Consider the following 16,115-nt stretch of genomic DNA (forward strand, 5'->3'; position numbering starts at 1 on the left):
TACCATCACCCTGTTCCTTAACTTCTGGTTTTTATTGCCTTGTAAAAAAAAAAAAAAAAAAAAGCCCTGGCCCAATAATTCAGCCCAAACAAAAATCACAGCAAAATTAAATTAAGAGGGTGCTAAAGTGTGCAATAAACCCCCTTCAACCATACCCAAGTGCAACTAACCCTCCTCAACTACAAATAACCCCCTCAAGCATCAAATTGGTTAAATTTTAGGACAAAGAGGAGTATTCAGGTCATCCCGTGACCGGAAAATGGTAAAGTCTATTTTACCCCTCATACAAAGGTGCAACATAACAATGGGGAAAAAATTGACTGAGGGAAAATTATGTGTGTGTGTGTGTGTGTGTGTGTGTATATAAAATATACCGTCATCATTCCTTATATAAAAACCCTATTATATATATACAATATATATACACACTCACCATTCATTCTCCGTAACGACCACCACTGCCACCGAGTCTCCCTTCACAACCACCACTGCCCCGTAAGAGAGCAACGGAATAAATTTGGGAATTCTATTCATCACCTCTCAGCAGGTGGGTCGAAATCCACAAGCACTGGACACGGCTATGCAGGCAATGAACAACAAAGGCAACGGCGATGCATGATGATGATGGACAGTAGTGATTGGTGACGACAAATACCAAGCGGTGCAACAATGGTGGCCACAACAACTATTGTAGTTGCCAAATCCGATGCCGTCAATTGCACTTTACCCTTAAGAAGACTCATAAGCATGATTTAATTAAAAGAAAAAAATCCCAAACTAAATAAACATGCTTAACAAAATTTATCAATCATCAATATCATATGCTCAAAAGATATTCCAGACTTCAACTAGAAAGCCATGTGAAAAAAATGAAGAATTTATAGAAAGCCAAAAAGAAAACATCCCAATTCCCATTATTCAAGCCTCCAGATATTTCTTTGCATAAAGGAGATCTCTTCAAATCCAAAGAACACATGTTATGGAAAGTGATATAGATGTATAGTACATGCTAAATACCAGAATAATAATAGTTCTAAATTACTAAATATCTATCAACAATTTATAGCAGCATTTAGCATGAGATATGCGGAGTGCCATGTAGTTTGAACATCTACGCACAAAGAATCCCTGCATGTTAATCATCTCTCTCTCTCTCTCTCTCTTTTAAAAAAAAAACTTCGTTCAATGCTTACCACAATACCCAATGAATTCGAGTTACTTAATCTTAAAATTTACTTAACTCATCTTTACAATTAAGGATATGTGCACACCACTTCATATGAGAATTCACCACCTAAAAATCTAAAATGGAACTGCATTCCTATTAGAAATCATTCCTCCAAATATGCAACAAGAAGATCAAATAAACTTACATTTATCATTGGTAAGTGTACATAGCTATTCTATGTCCCATTCAATTAAATATGCCTACACTGGTCGACCAACTGCCTCACCTTTGGTACTAGAATAACGCAAAAATTTATATACATACATATATATATATATATATATATATATATAGTGTTTTTCCAATCTTTATCAATAAAATGAGATGAAAGGCATATGTAAGAAAGATTTTCCGGTAAAGTCGATGAATCTGTGGAGTGGCAAAGTCTTTGATTGGAATTGATAAAAATTTCTTCAAAATTTTCTTCCCAGTTCTCACTAGCATAAAATGCAAGCAATCCTTTGTTACTGTCGTAACTGACATGATTTTGAAGGTTCCAACACGTGACATAAAAAATAAAAAATAATTATAAAAAAAGCCTTCATTCTCTACAAACTTGAAAGGCAACTCATCAAAGTTAAGATATCTTGGTCATATTTCCAAAAACCAAAACAGTAATTACTGCCCTCTTTTGCTACCGATTGAAATGATAGAAGTTTCTGTTTCTTGTCTTGAGTGTAGCGATATGTTGAAATATGTTCTCTCACAATGCTATTCCCATTCTCACTCACCCATGCATAAATTTAGTTACAAGCTGATGCAGAGCAAGTGATAGAGCCATAGAGGACTACTTTCAATTAGTTGAACATCCTAAGAGGACTGGACTGAGTTTTCCATTAACAGGGGCAGATGATGTGATCAGATTATGTGATTGTTTTTGGGTCTTGAATCATTTAATAAATCTTAAATCAGTCTTTATTCCATGTTTAGGATATTATTGTCATTTTGGTTTTATTTCATAAGTCATGCCTTTTATGTGAATTATGTGACCATTTAAGGAATATTTTGTCATTTTAGTGTCTTTAATTTGCTGGACAGATTACATTTGTATATAGGGCTAAGTAATATATTCAGCCTGCCGGAACAACTTTTTACCTCTCCCTTTCTTTTGGGATTGTGTTGTGGGTGCTTAAGCTGTTCTCTGGCTTGATCTAGGTCTCTGTTTTTCCCTTCTTACAGGCATTATTTTTCTTTCAATGTTGATTGCATTGCAAGCACGTTTAAATTTCCCTCCCTCTTCATTTACAATTTTCATAAAATGATACTAAACTTCAAATTTATGAGCCATATGTTAGGACATACCTTTGCCTCAAGAACATTGGGTTCTTGAGGAAGCTGGCTAGCATAATTGCCTCTGGTAGTTTACATCTAACATCAACAAGAAACAAAAAATCCTAAGAGGACTAGATCATGTGATCGGATAATGTGGTTGTTTTTGGGTCTTAAGTTATTTATAAGTCTTAAATCTGTCTTTATTTCATGTTTAGGATATTATTGTCATTTTGGTTTTATTTTATAAGTCATGTGCCTTTTAAGTGAGTCATGCGACCATTTAAGGACTGTCTTGACATGTTTAGCATCTTAATTCTGCTGGACAGAATACAAGCTCTTAGATTACATTTGTATGAAGGGCTAGGATTAAATCCTTTGCTAGGGCATCTTTTTTTTTTTTTTTTGATAAGTCTTTGCTAGGGCATCTTTGTGTCACATAAAAGGGTAGTTCCAAGTTGTATTGAGCAGCTTTTTAGTACTATCAGTATATTCAGTCTGCCAAAGCAGTTTTTTACCTCTCCCTTTCTTTTGGGATTGAGTTGTGGGTGTTTAAGCTATTCTCTAGCTTGATCTAGCTCTTGGTTTTCCCTTCTTGCGGATTTTATTTTTCTTTCATAAGTTGATTGCATTACAACCACATTTAAATTTCCCTCCCTCTTCATTTGCAATTTTCATAAAATGATACCAAACTTCAAATTTATGAGCCATATTTTAGGACATACCTTTGCCTCAAGAACACTGGGTTCTTGAAGAAGCTGGCTAGGAATAATTGCCTCTGGTAGTTTACATCTAACATCAACAAGAAACAAATAAAAAAATATTTAATAAATTGGTCAACCCCAATTATCCGGAAACTGTATTTGGAAATAACATATATATCACTGAATTCAAAAGCTCAAAACTAGAATAATAATTCAAATTTTTATCCCATTTACTCAGATCATGAAAACATCAATTACCAACATCAATTAAAAGCTATAAATACACACTTCATAGCAATTAGATAAAAAATCAAAATTTGAAAATTTGAACACCATAACAGCAATACATGCCCTGTTTCAGTTTGAGAAGTTGAAAGTGGTTCCATCGCCAAAGATAATGCGTGAGGCGTGAGTGGTGAGGTATGGTTATTGGTCGTGATTGTGGAGGTATAAGAGAGAGAGAGAGAGAGAGAGAGAAGTAGAGGCAAAAAAGTGACGATGGTGGTGAAGTGTGAAATGTGTTTGAGAGAGAGAGAGAGGACGGTGGTGATGGCTGAGAAAGGGTCAAGGGTGCTTAAGGGACGGCTGCAGTAGCTAAGGATCAAGACAGTGGAGGCGAAGTGTTAAGAGTGTGTGTGTGTGTGTGTGTGAGAGAGAGAGAGAGAGAGAGAGAGAGAGGAGGGGTTCTGGACTGCAGAGGACTGTGAGAAATCTGAAATGAGAATCATCAGTTAGGGATAGGGAAGAAACAGATTATATATCTCATATATATAATATATCTTTATTTTATTAAGGTTCAGGGACCCCAAACTGAGTACTAAAACGCTAGTGCTTTTGTAATAGAGGAAATCAATAAATTGATTTTGTTAGAACGTCTCATGTTGGTTTTTTAGCCTTAGTCTCAACTTATATCGAAGATGTTGATTTAGAGAGTTAGTTTGAGTAATTTTTCTAATAGTGGTATAGAATCTTACGATCCTCAATCGGATACTAAGATCACGATCCTATGGATAGGATCCCGACCCTAACAACCTTGGAGAAAACTATGAAGATGCTCTTCATCTGTCGATTTGCCTAACTTTTATAAGAACCACATCTGATATGGTCTCACATCTGGTGGATGCAACAGAATCCAAGCACAATTTTATTACAACTATCAAGTATAACTCACTCTCTCATCTAGAAATCACAATGATCATCTCTCTCCCTCTCTCTCTCTCTATATATATATACATATATATATCAAATCAAGAAATCGACATGATGATTTTTCTTTGAATGCTCAAAAGTGAACAATAAATTATATTCACTATTCTATTGCAACCATCTCTCTACATCTATTCCTATGTATATGCATATATATATATATATATATAACGTCCATACATAGGCAAAGATCTCTAGATATATGTGTGGTATGACTCAAATGAGCGTAAAAAAACAGCTCACTAAATGTTCTGTTGTATTTCCAGTTGGCTTTATTTTATTTTAAGGTAACACTGGTTTTAGGTTTGGCCATTGACAGATGAAAGGAACACGTGCAGGTTGTATGAGGCGATAGATCCACTGGGGTGGAAGTGAAGAAATTAGAATTTTTAGAGAGAAAAGTTGGATAAATTCAAAAGAGACATGAACAGAAAATAAGGAAGCATACTGACTATATAGAGCTTCTTCTATTTAATATTAACATCTTTTCTTTTTTTCTTTAAAATTAATTAAGTAATGAAAAAATTAAAAATGTCATTCTCATATTTTTTTACCCTAGTCTACCAAACTCTCATAGGGGATAGAAACGTATTAAACACATAAATTCTATCTTACGACAAGCTTTAAGGGGTTAATTTAGCTTAGCCAATAAATGAAATTAAATTTTGTAGTGGATTACTTAAAAGCAATCCAATAAACATGTAATCAGGATGGCAATTTACCAAAGGTCCTTATAAAAAATCATCAAAAAGGGATTATATTGTGAATTGAACCTAAGGTCCCAATTGTGGACACAAACCAATCCAGACAAGCCTATAATGACACGGGCAGTAACAAAACCTTAGTAATGCATTTAGTCATCGCACTCATGAACTCTTTTGACCTTGTATCCTTAGAATTCAAAGCCTTTATTGCAGTTGTTCTTAAATTGGTACTTTTTACTTAATTTATGGCCACAAAAACATTTAGATATGAACTAAATGAAAACAGCAATAAATGCATTGAAACGACATTCTAATGTATCAGCTTTTATATATATATATATATATATTGGTTAATTAAATCTTACCAGAAATTGCATAATCTGCAAGGGGCAAGGGAGAAGGAAATTGACAACACCCTCTGATCAGATTGTAAACTTTAGATTTGGCGATTAAGAGAGTTGTTTTGTGATTGACAGATAACAAACCATAGATCAATAACATGTCTGTCCTTGATCTTTTGAAGGAGTTTGCCGCGGATTTGCCGGGGACCCTTCCAGATCCTCTGTTCTTGCTTGAAATCCTAGATTCCATCTGCACTCATTTAGAATGATATCAGTGCTTTTGTTCCAGAACAAAAAGAATTGCTTGTTTTGGCTGGGCAATCATTGTTAGCTTCATCTCCTTTTCTCTCACTAGTGTCATTTCAAGATATGTATACATATAAACAATACATACACAATTATTATATATAATACAGATATATAAATAGTTACTAATATGCAGTTATGCACATGAATACATAAGAATATATAAACTGGTGGCATTGGTTTGCTGGCCTGTATTCATCTAATCTAATCAGGTGATTTGTGTGGCATCATCTAAATTTGTTTGAACTTTAGTTTTTTTTTTTTAACTTTCCATTTTAGCCCACACTGGTAAATTTATCTTGTTATGCGATAGTTGATTTGTTTTAACTTGATTAGCATTATTTCTTTCCTTGGTTAACTTTTTGACACAAAACTGCACTGACAGGATATAGAGCAAAACAGATAGACGATATCTACAGCCTAGGAGTGCTGATCCTCCAATTACTAACAAAAAGGGATGGACTGTCAGACATTGCAGATCCAGATGCACCTGAGGATGTTTTACATATTGTTCAATGGGCTACGAAAGAAAGAAGCCAGAATGGGAATGTTGTACACCCTGATATAATGAAATCTGGGTGTAGTCGTCAGGATGCAGAAAATATTACCGATCTGGCACTGGAGTGCACGAAGGGACCACGTCAAAATGAAACCACCTATGAGGAAACAATTTTGCGCCCAAGCCTAGCTCATATTCTGGACGCACTCCAGCATTTCGAGGTTCAGACAAATCCTAGTTTCTTAAAAAAACTAGCTAAAAAATTGAGATGTTTCTCTTCCACTACATAAATGATACACATTACACACACAAATTGAGATGTTTCTTTTGACCTTGTATCTTTAGAATACAAAGATATGAATATTGGCAGCTCATATTAAGGACTTCTTCACTCACCTTTGCTTATGAGGGCGTGAGAGAAATAGAGATTTTTCGAGGGAGAGGAATCTCCAATTTGGGCTCTTAAATACAATGTACTGTCTCTTTTAATTTTTTTGGGCTTTTGGGAGTTATGGTAATTCTATGGAGGACCTCTTGGATTTTGTGGATAGCTTGAAACATTAGGGTCGCTTTGGGCGGTCGTTTTTTTGGGTTCGCTCCCCTTTCGATTGCTTTTAATGATATCTTACTTACCAAAAAATATATATTAAGGACCTCTAGACATGTAATATGTATCAAGTTGCATTGCGAAATATCGCATTGTATGCTAGTAGCTACACTTGAAACATAAAACTGATTATCTCTATAAAATTAGTCATGGGATTTTCTGTAACTTCATTTTCTGCATTTATGAGAATGAAAATATTCCTCTATTTGTGATCTAAAAATGAGCAAGTGTTGGCACATCCATCAGATGTATGTAGGGAAAGTCTTAAAAAATATCATTTTGAAATTAAGATTGATAGTTTCTTTATGGTAGGAGAAGATAAAATAGAACTTAGTTTAACTCGATAGGTTTTGGTAAAAAAGATGAAATAGTATGGACTTAAATAAAAAATCTTATTGACTTGATATAAATCAGCTATAGCTTATTTACTAATTTGGGAGTTCGATAAAATTGTAAGTATTAAGATTGAGAATCATAATTCTTTACAATTCAAATTCAGAATTTTATAATCATGCTTACAAGACTCAGAATTGACAGAAACCTACATTTGTCAGTTGATCATTACCAATAGAAAGTGGAGCGAAGTCCTGGGGAATTGTAACAACCAATGTGCCAGACCGAAACCTTCTCCATTATTGGAACAATATCGCTTCGCGTATTCTCAAAGCCAATCACTTTTAGGGACTTATAGGAATCTCATTCCCAGATTCATTCCGACAATTCTCGAAAGTAGCTTAAATATGTCTCACCTTGTTCTGGGAATCAAAGCTTCCACTTGACCAACCTAACTTCTTCTTTCTTATATCACATATATCGCCAAGTAACAGACTTGGTGAATAGCAAGTTCATAGAACAAAAATAAGTGAGATAAACTTTAAACTACAAGAGGGATGAGAAGTCAGTGGATCATCTCCTTCTTCATTGTCCGGTGGCTTGAAGTTGTTGGAATATGCTTCTAAGCATCTATAGGGTTCAGTGGGTTATGCCTCTTTCTACGAGAAGTAATCTTGAGGCTTGGAGAGAGGGCCTAGCGAGTGCTCGGAATGTTATGCATTTATGCTTTCGGTGGTCTTTGTGGAGGGAGAGGAAACTCCTATTAGTGTGCTTAATTTTTCTATAATCCACACTATTTTTTTGGCTTCGGGGGTGAAATTGTAGATCTGTAGGGGAGATAGCGGATTTTGTGGATACGTTGAGTGTGTAGGGGCCCTATTTAGTCCTTGTGTAGATTTTGGGATGCGCTCCACTCTTAAGGGTTGTTTATGATACTTTACTTATCAGAAGGAAAAAAAAAAAAACTTCCGATTGCAGGAGGCAGACCCCAACGGAACACTTCAGTTTAAATTCAAAATGCTAGTAATTAACGAAACTAAGCAATCATGTGCCATAGGCAGTACAAGACTTGTAGGAAATGCTAATGTTTTCAGAGCTATACTCAAGTCTAGTAATCAGGTTTTGCAGAATTCATGAAAGGCTGCAGAATGGAAGTATGGACATCAATGTTAAAAACCAATTATAAAGAGTCTGACCAAGACGCCAAAGGAAAAAAAAATATATATATATATATATATATATATACACACAGAAAGGACCCTCAGACCACCAGAGTGCAAATTTCTTATAAGCAGTTTTAAAAGCTGTAGGGTGTGAAGCCCCTCCAAAGATGGGAATACATGTGTGGACTTTCTCATTCGAGAAGAGTGAGCTTGGAGCACATGACTAAACAATAGAAAATCCTTCAAGGTGTCTGGAAGAAGAAAAATAAATAAACAAATAAATAATAAAAAATAAACAGCTGCAGGCAGGCTTAAGATACAAAGCTTGCCATAGAAAACCTCCATACAAAGGCTAAGAAAGAGATTCCAAAACTGACAATTGAGATCTTCTAAAATAAGCTACAATGAAATATATCTTACTTATCTAGGCCATAGAAAGCATGAATAAATGAAAAGGAAAAAATTACATGTTTCCACTCCATATGTTTGACAGAAGCTTTTACTGGCCCTAGGATTCTACCTCAGTCCAAGCTCTTGAGAAGAAATTTGTGAACGGAAAGTATAGTTGCCTTCTATATCCTTCAAATGTAAGACACGATTTTGTTTCATAACATTTACACTCTGTTTTAGAATTCATGAACCTAAACCCATAAAAATTGTACTCTTTAACAGAACTGACAAGTAAATTTTAGTTAAATATTAGTACGAGTAAGGCAACATATTCCAGGCAAAAATATGTTGAGGATATCAGCTGTTGCAGAGTTCTTAATATCATATTTTGCTTCTTCTGTTGAAAAGTATTTTGCAGGTTTTCAATGCAACTCATGTTTTATTCAAACGTTTGATATTTCACAGCTTCTATGTGGAGGAGCCTTGGCCTTTAATCATGGATTACACACTAAAAAATGCCCGTGCTTTATACTCTTTTTTATTTTTATTTTTAATTTGCAGGCTTTACATAGAGAGGAGGGATTATAAGATTACCAAGGTCATGTAAAATTTTATCCTCTTCTTTTTCCAGAAATTAATGTATATTTTAATGTATGTAACAATGAACTTTTGATATCTCTATTTTAGAAAATTTATCTTATTTGAATACGAGGATATTGGATTCAATTTCTTTTATAGACAAATTTTATTTCGGTATGCATCCAATGGAAGAACAAATGGGTCTTCTGAACTTTAAAATGAATAAAAATTTGGACTGCACCTTACATTGCACAAAGAAAATTTCATGAGGCAGTTTGTAATTGGCCAAAACAAGTCCAAGATCCGGAACTTGTGAGTTTAGAGCACATCCATCTACTCAGGTGGGCTAAACAAGGCATTTAGGTTGGTTAACCAAACTCAACCAAGACACAATCATATTTATGTTGCCCACACATTCAAATAAATGCGTAGGCAAAAAGGAAAGCAAAAACTAGAACGGAGAAAAAATGAATTCGTTCTAACCAGGTCAAAAGGGAAAAGCGAGAAGCACACGATACTCACTGGCATTTTCTCATCTCTCTCTCTCTATCAGCTCATTTATATCTCCTAGAGAATATGACACTTCACAAGGATTGTAAATTGATGGGTTGAAATCGGGAAAAATAATCAAATGCACGGACCAATATTATACCCATTATAATTACATGAATAAGATAGTCAGCAAAAATTAATGAGTCAATAATCTTAGAGCCACTCCCATGATTTGAGTGCTCGTCTCCTTAAAGAAGCTAGTTAAAGTTATTAAGTTACAATATCAAATTATTAAGACTCGTCGTCTCGCTTTGAATTCCAATTCCAGCAGTCTTTTCTCTTCTCTGTTTCGGGTAAGAGAGATTTTATTATCTGAAACCACCATATGGAGATGGAAGAAAAACCACTGGCAGTAACAACAAGAAGGACAGCAATACAACAACAACAAAACTACCCCAAAGAAAGCCCAATCTACTGCTAGAGAAACAGAAAACCCAAAGAAAGCCCAATCTACTGCTAAAGAAACAGAAAACAGAATAACTATACAGAGACGGAAGCCCAATTTCAACGGCTAGAGAAACAGAAAACAGACTAACTATACAGAAACAGAAGAAAAACCAAGCAGCAACAAGAACTTGCCAACTGGGGAACTAATCAAAGTGGGAGCAGCAAACCAGATAAACCATCAAAACAACCCTCAAAACCAACACACACAACCTCTGCAACAATTATCCATCCCGAATCTGAAAACATCTACCTAAATAATAAAACCAAGCAGACCAATCTGGATGAACATTACACCCACTGTATCAGAAATTACATAAAGCTTCCTTTTTTTAACATAAGATTCCAGCTTGCAAGTGCCAAGAAATCTGACTATGTGGAGGAGCTCATTAACCTGAAACGAAAGGTCTATAACGATCTTGATGATAGAATTAGCTCCGGTATATCAGCTCTCAAACCGCCTTTTATTCCTCTCGTTCCAAAATTGATACACAGTTGTTGAAAAGCAAGCTTATAAAGAGTATACATTCAATATATACCTTTATATGAATATGAACCTACTGCCAAAGAAATCGATGAATCCCAATCTGCAGCTCTCATTTTATTTCAAATACAATACCAAATTCTAAGGGAAAAAGAACAAGTGGTCGTGATACTCGCAAAAAGTCCTACAAAATGCACAACTAATGGAGCTAATAGTTCCATATTTCTAAGGGATTATCCTGAGTCAATAGTTTAGACTGAATCGGAAGAGATGTATAAAGCTGTGTCTGGGAATATAATTCAGAAACCAGGCCAATAATAATAATAAAAACTGAAGAATTGAGAAAAGAAGAGGCTCAAAGTCTCTAAGGAAATCAAATACAATAAAAACAGAGAAACATAATTACTTACGGAAAAAAGCAAGCGAGATCAGAACCAGGCGAGCATCAAGGAATGGTTCCGGCGTGATCAACAAAATATACCTTCTTCCAATCAGTTTCCGACTGTGAGAGGATTCATGAAACAATCAATCAAATAAAAAGAAATCAGTCTCTCTCTCTATATATAATAGAATTAAACATACCCAGAGAAAATTTAAAGAACAGATCTGTACAGATTAGACTGACGAGAGAAGAAGAAGAAGGTGGAGGAGATAAAAGAACATATCTTTACCAATTGAGAGAGAATAAGAAGAAAGGGTATGCAAACAGTGAAAATAACAGATCTTTAACTCTAAGAAAGAAAATAAAGAAGAAGAGATATTTATATATGTATCAACAAATATTTACAGATGATAAAGAGGAGGAGGAAACATACCCAATTGTTGCAATGAAAAGAACAGATCTTTACCAATGACAGGGAAGGAGGAAGAGATATATGCAAACGGTGAAAAGATCGTATTTTTACAATTGAGAGAGAGAAGGGAAGAAGAAAGGGTATCCAAATTTCTTTTGTGAAAACAATTGAACAGATGGTGCGAGCAGAGAGAAAGTAGATCCAGGCGGCGGGGGAGAATCCCGTCGTTCCAGCAGAACACAGATTGTTAAATTTTGGGATTTCTTTTGTTTTTTATTTTTTTATTATTATTTTTTTAATCTTTTCCTATCATAGAAATTTTGATATACGTTGAAATTTTGTTAAATTGACTAATCCGCCATGATTTGCTTGCATGACGTCACATGTCTGTGCACGTGAGGCAATTTTAACAGTACGTTCCAGTGCGACAGATCCGCTGCCAAATCTTGTCCGCCAATTTCCACTGCCTTAAATCTTGCCCAAATCTTGTCCGCTAATTTCCCTGCCTTAAATCCAGCGGCCAGAGAAGAGCCACGTCACCAAAATTAAAACACACGATATTATAAAAATGTTTTTTTTTTTTTTTTTTGTTTTTTTGGTCATTAACCCCATATACAGATATAAATTGGGTTTTATACAGAGGAAATGTTCGACAAAGTGATTCAATTTTAAGAAAAAAAAATGATGCTTGCGCTTTCTTGATTGTTAAATAATATAATGTTCTACAGAGTCTCAAGAGAATAATTTGTACTTGAATCATTAGATTAAATAAAATAATCATACTCTAAACCCACTATCTTTCTTTTTTTTTTTTTTTTACTACAAACTCACCGCCTATTTTACTTTCCACTATTAAAATTATCAATACCATCAATTTAATAATTAAGATAATTACCAAAAATCAAACCAAAAAAAAAAAATTTAGATCTAGAATTTTTGTAATAAAAATCAATATCACATCTTGTCACGCCCCAAAAATTCTAATACAAGAATCCCAACACAAGAACTAAAATCTAAGTACGTGACTTACATCATTTATCCACAATAATCCATAATTAAAATCAGTAAGAATAAATTTTATTTAAAAATCCATTCATCCAAAAGTATTAAAAAAAAAAAAGTATTTAGATCTAGAATTTTTGTAATAAAAATCAATATCACATCTTGTCACGCCCCAAAAATTCTAATACAAGAATTCCAACACAAGAACTAAAATTTAAGTACGTGACTTACATCATTCATCCACAATAATCCATAATTAAAATCAGTAAGAATAAATTTTATTTTAAAATCCATTCATCAAAAGAAATCTATTACATCCACCAACAAATTAAAATTCTACTAACTTAGTGAACCTTATTACAATATGTTTGCTAAGAAACAATAATAAAATCAATACGTGAAAATTTCGAAAAATCTCCACCTCCCATTTAGCCTCCTTTGCAAGTTAAATCCATATGCACCTGAAAGTGATAAATGGGTGAGCTCACAAGCTCAACAAAAAATTGCTAAACACTATAACTGTTAAGCAAGTCAATCTTTACTTATAATCCGTATATATATATATATATATATATATATATATATATATATATATATATATTCATATATAAGTGACCACGAAATATCTACAGTCATCAAACTAACTAATAATTAAATTGACTCAACTCTAATTGTGCCAACTATGACGTCCTTCAATAACATTAACTCAAATTGAAAACTTCTAACCCATTTAGAATTTAAATTACTAAAATTCTACTTATCTCACATGAGCCCCTGGTTCCTCTCAACCAGTTGGCGTTCTAATGCCATTAACTCGCATGAGCCCCTGGCTCCACTTCAATTAAATGGTATGAATTGCATAGTCTTGGACTACCAACTTCACACATATGGCTTGGTTGTATGTCTACTCGCCCAGATGGTCACTGACCACACGTCCACCTATTAAGGGCACCATTAATTCAATGGCCATAATAAAAAGAGTAATTCATTCCTGTAGACAGCCCCTGACCGAACTTAGCAAATCATAATTGTTTCATTCCACGGACTAAATCAATAATATTTATAACCATCAATCAAAACTGTTTATTAACTAAATTAAACATTTAATAAATAAACTGTAACAAAATGTTCAGATATACTTTAACTTAAAATATCTCATTAATACAAAGGTGGCCCAATAGTAGCCCCAAAGTGTCATACTTGAAAAGTGAACTTAAAAACCAAACCCGACTCAACACGCACTCCGAGTGGCCCATGCTTTTCTTACTCTCTAAGGGTATGTGTTGGTACGGTGGGTTTGAATGAGAAGGATAACATTAGTTATGAAAGAAAAGGAAAGAAATGGAAAGGAATGATAATTTTAACCTCCTATTGTGTTTGATTGATTAATGAAGGAAAAGAAAAGGAAGAATAATAATCATGTTTAGGAAAAGAAAGGAAAGGGAATTATTTTAATAAATTGACTATTATGCCCTTTTATATTTTAATATATATATATATATATATATATATATATATATATATATATATACATATATATCCCATACTTGCACAAGAAAAGAAAAAAAAAATAGGGCAAATCATTTTAGCCTCCCCAATCTCGCCTCCATCTCTATTCTCGTTCTCAACTCTGAACTTGCCCTCCCCCCTCTCTCTCTCAGTTTATCTATCTGTCTGCAAGAATCAAAAGTTCAAAACCCGGATCGGTATATCATTTCAAATTGTTCAGAAAATCAAAACCCACATCTTTCAGTTTCCATCGCCGTTGTTCCAGTTCGGGTTCACCGTCAGCCTCTGGCCCTCTTATTCTCTTTGCAACTGCTAACTTGTATGTATATTTTTTTGTAAACTTGTGTAATCTTGAGGGTAAAATTGGCATCACAACTCCTCCATCAGCCATTGCCTTCCCTTTCCTTCCATTTCCTCCCATTTTTGGGAGGATAAACAAATTACTGCACAAAGCTATACATAACCCTCCAAACCCTTCCCTCTCCTTTCCTTTTCTTCCACCCATTTTACCCAAACACAATTTTTTAATCACTCTCCATTACCTTCCCTTCCCTTTCCTCCCATTTCCACTCTACCAAATTGACCCTAAGTCTCGTATGAGGCTTCTATGCTTAAATTCTTCTATTTTATGGCTCAAAACACTCCAAAACCATGACCCATAATCTCTCTCATTGGCAGGCACTCTAATTTTGTGTGGTCACAAGTAACAACAATACTAAGAATTAATAATCGTAAATCAATAAAACCCTTGAAGACTCAACTGTATTTCATTCTATAGTGGAAATTTCTCTCTTTTTAATCATGGTGATCTCTTGCCTTGCACTAAGTGAGTCCCGGCTAATTTTCCACCCAGTCAATCAAATATATGATAAGGCTATAATTAGAAATGTGCCCAAAAAAACTAATTATGAAAGTCAATACCTAATTGCAGATCCTTAAACGCATCACTGTAGCAATCCTCTGAACTTACCATTGGTATACAACTTATCTGTAAATGATAATAATAATTTAAAAGCATAGATGTACATGCCAGCAACCAAATTGAATGATTAATTGAACTCCTTCTCCACCTATATATGTATGTAATTAAATACCATCATGTATCTCCAAATCCTTCTTCATTTCTATGTGCAGCGCATACACCACATCATGAGTTCATAGTTCTTTATTTAATAATTATCTCCAAATCAATGGTTCGACGTTCAAGTATTGTGTCTCAAGTAAATGTCAATCAGGTACAAAAAAAATTCTAAATAAAATGATTTAATCAATACAGACCACAATCAACCTATTTCTTGCTCATTCTCTTTATGCACCTATGGATTAAAATTTCAGACTAAGTATACCCATGAACACGAGGAATCATTGTCCGACACTACTTAGATTCCATGTATATATATATATAGACACACACACACACATACTATCACATCCATGTAATCGGCGACTATTTCATTGGACAATTTTAAGATATTTTGACTACATACTAAAATATCAAGATTCACTTTCTAATATCCATGCAATCCTACATAACATCAAAATAATTATTACCGCAAGCTTCTGCAAAGAAAACTACAAATAGATACGAATATATAAAGCAATATATATATATATATATATAGTTGCTAATCATAACATGAGAATTATAGCTTTAATTGATAGCATATTAGGTTGCATTGCATATAAGAGATCAAAAGCAAGAATTAACTTGCCTGAAAATAAAATCTGCTGAAGTGTCTTCGTTTATTTGAAATGATCGTGTAAAATTCAAGGAATAGTATTGTATGTATAACAGCGTAGGTAATGCAATGCCGATGCAATTAAGTCTAGATATATATCTAGTATAATGATAGTTTTATCTCCGTCGAATAATCTAATCATTTTTTATCGTAACTTTATCTCCTTTTATATATATATAAAACGTAAGTTAACTAGCTATATATATAACACGAGTCTTAAAAATCACAGTTGTTACACATCTCTTGGTCACAGGTCTTTGGA

The 16,115-nt window shown here is 34.1% G+C and overlaps 1 long non-coding RNA gene across 1 annotated transcript; it reads right to left on the reverse strand.

Annotated features, from left to right (window-relative positions):
* Positions 1–1,346: 1,346 nt before the first annotated feature.
* Positions 1,347–11,936, reverse strand: LOC132274501 (uncharacterized). The gene is made up of 4 exons (XR_009470446.1): positions 11,625–11,936; positions 11,220–11,311; positions 5,477–5,702; positions 1,347–3,289 (listed from the first exon to the last, which is right to left on the reverse strand). It is a non-coding gene; the product is annotated as an uncharacterized LOC132274501 (long non-coding RNA).
* Between the last annotated feature and the right edge of the window lie 4,179 nt (positions 11,937–16,115).

The sequence above is a fragment of the Cornus florida genome, unplaced genomic scaffold, assembly GCF_030987335.1.
Source record: "Cornus florida cultivar Cherokee Brave unplaced genomic scaffold, ASM3098733v1 CherokeeBrave_3.0.0_Hap2_Chr09, whole genome shotgun sequence".
Classification (NCBI taxonomy): domain Eukaryota; kingdom Viridiplantae; phylum Streptophyta; class Magnoliopsida; order Cornales; family Cornaceae; genus Cornus; species Cornus florida.